Below are 2,987 nucleotides of genomic sequence, written 5' to 3'. Positions count from 1 at the left end.
ATCTATACCTATGTGTGTATCTATGTATCTATATGTATGTATGAATGTGTCTATGTATCTATTTATGTAACTATGCATGTATCTAAGTATGTAGGCATGATGTATCTATGCATGTATCTCTCTCTCTCTCTCTCTCTTTCTCTCTCTCCATCTTATGGTGTGTATGTGTTTGTGAGAGAGTACATACACAAGCACATGCACGCATGTACCACTTTGCATGAGTGGAGAACCAAAACTCTCTCCTTCTACCGTGTGAGTCCCAGGAATTTATTTCAACTCATCAGGCTTGTGGGCAAGTGTCTTTACTGGCCCAGTCATCTTGCTGGTCCACGCTCTTGTCTGATTCCTTACTATGTGTGGACTCACCTTTTCAAAAGCAGCTTGATCAGGGAAGACGACCAGTTCAACGGGGGGGGGGGGGGGGGGGGAGCTGTGTGTCACAGTGTCACATTGTGTGTGTGTGTGTGTGTGTGTGTGTGTGTGTGTGTGTGCGCCCTGCACTCGTGTTTTTTCTCTTGTAGATTCCATGTGGTGTGCTTGACTCTACCCTCTAGGACGACCTCTCTCTTGTTGTTGCCTAGCAGGAGAATGGGTAAATATGGCACAGCCCTGCAGCACTTCAGTCCCGCGTAGGAGGCACACACTCTGTCCTGTGGAACAAAAACTCCCAAGCATTCTGTAAATGAGGCAGTGCTCCAGGCTCATAGGCCCTGTGTTCATTAACTTTCTGTCACTGTGACAAAACTTATAAAGGGGCTGCCTTAATTAGGGTTTTATTGCTGTGAAGAGACACCATGACCAAGGCAACTCTTGTAGAGGACAGCATTTAATTGGGGCTGGCTTACAGTTTCAGAGGCTCAGTCCATTATTGTCATCAAGCATGGCAGCGTGCAGGCAGACAGCGTGCTGGAGTTGCTGGGACTTTTACATCATCATCCAAAGGCAGGCAGGAGGAGACTCTTCCACAGTAGGTGGAGCTTGAACATAGGAGACCTCAAAGCCCATCTGCACAGTGACACACTTCCTCCAACAAGGCCACAGCTCCTAACAGTGCCACTCCCTGCAGCCAAGCTTATTCAAACACATGAATCTATGGGGGGCCGAACCTATTCAATCCACAACAGAAGGAAACTTAACAACAATGATAAGGAGGGAACGTTTCCTTGGCTCACAGTCGTGGTGGCTCCAGTCAGTACGCAGTTGAATTGGGCCTGTGATGAGTAGTGTGTCATGGGAAGGTGGTGAGGGAAGCTGCTTACCTTGTAACTTTTAATCAAGTAGAGAGATGGGAGGGGGAGTGGTGTCTTATTTAAGGGTACATCTCCAGGAACCTAACTTCCTTCCACTAGGGCTCACCTATTTGAAGGTCCATCATGTCTAGTAGTGTTCCATGAGGCCGAGGCTGAGCATTTAACACACAGGCTGCCTCGGGCAGCATTTAAGATCCAAAGTACATAAGAACTGCAGGGCTTAAACTGGGGAGGAGTGGGCAGAGCTGGCTACAAATTGCAGGTGGTAGCCTCAGTACTGAGAGGATCCTGTTTGGGGTAATTCCTTGTCTGAGAGCAAGAAGGGAACAGAAATCTGATATACTCATAGATCCAAAGCCCGCACGAGTCTGCACAGATCTAACTTCTTCTTCTTCTTCTTTTTTTTTTTTTCAATTTTGGAACTTACATTCTTTAATACGATTATGTGGTAGTTTGTCAATTTTTTTCTCCATCTTCATTAAATTGGGTATTTCTTATTTACATTTCAATTGTTATTCCCTTTCCAACATCTCCCTAGCCCCTCCCCCTCCCCTTCTATATGAGTGTTCCCCTCCCCATCCTCCCCCCATTGCCGCCCTCCCCCCAACAATCACGTTCACTGGAGGTTCAGTCTTGGCAGGACCAAGGGCTTCCCCATCCACTGGTGCTCTTACTAGGCTATTCATTGCTACCTATGAGGTCAGAGTCCAGGGTCAGTCCATGTATAGTCTTTGGGTAGTGGCTTAGTCCCTGGAAGCTCTGGTTGGTTGGCATTGTTGTTCATATGGGGTCTCAAGCCCCTTCAAGCTCTTTCAGTCCTTTCTCTGATTCCTTCAACAGGGGTCCCGTTCTCAGTTCAGTGGTTTGCTGCTGGCATTCGCCTATGTATTTGCCATATTCTGACAGCTCTAACTTCTTAACATGCTAGGCAAGGATGGGTGTCTTGCCTTGCAAACCATCAGTCCTTTGTGCTGGTCCTTCATTGTGAACATTTGGATCTGGTGCATTTATTTGAAGGGGCATCTGAAGACCTCATCCTTGGGGCCTCCTCCCCCAGAGGTATCTGGTCAGGGATGGGAAGTAGCAACCCTGCTGCTGGCAGATACCAGGAGGATGGGCACTGAGCCCACCACAAAACCCTCGCTCATGTGTCAAGACTTCTGTGCATAGGGATATTAAAATAGCTAACTTCTGCAGTGTCTGATTGCAAAACCATGCACACACTTACTGAGGCTAAGCACTTCCCTACCCACTCATCTATTTTTGTTCTTTGCTTTCCTGCTTTAATTGAGTGTTGTATAAAACACTGCTTACTCCCATCCCAATGTTATAATAAATACATTTAACTGTCCCCAATTCCAAAATCAAATGCGAGTTTTTTTTATTACTATTTATAAGTTGACTTACTGATCTGGCAAAATATATCTTCTGGAGGGATGGCTCATAGCTCAATGATGGAACATAGGACCCATCTACTTGAAGCCCTGCGTTCAATTCTTAACACCCAAAATAATTTCAAGTCTTACAGATCACAAATGAGATACAAATAATATTTGAAGCATTGGGATCAATGCTTCTCCTACTTCATGCTTCAAAGCCATTGGAAAGCTGGTACACATGTCCTCTTGCCCCAGAGAAAGCTGAGAGTCAGAGGCTCCAACCTCTACACAGAATTCTGGGGTTCCTAGCAGGCAGTCTCCTAGAGAACTTACTCTCACAGGACATTGGAGCTGAAGT

Source organism: Rattus norvegicus, chromosome 1 (genome assembly GCF_021556685.1).
Source record: "Rattus norvegicus strain SHRSP/BbbUtx chromosome 1, alternate assembly SHRSP_T2T, whole genome shotgun sequence".
NCBI lineage: Eukaryota > Metazoa > Chordata > Mammalia > Rodentia > Muridae > Rattus > Rattus norvegicus.
The sequence above is the reverse complement of the archived record's forward strand: the minus strand, read 5'-3'. Positions refer to the sequence as shown.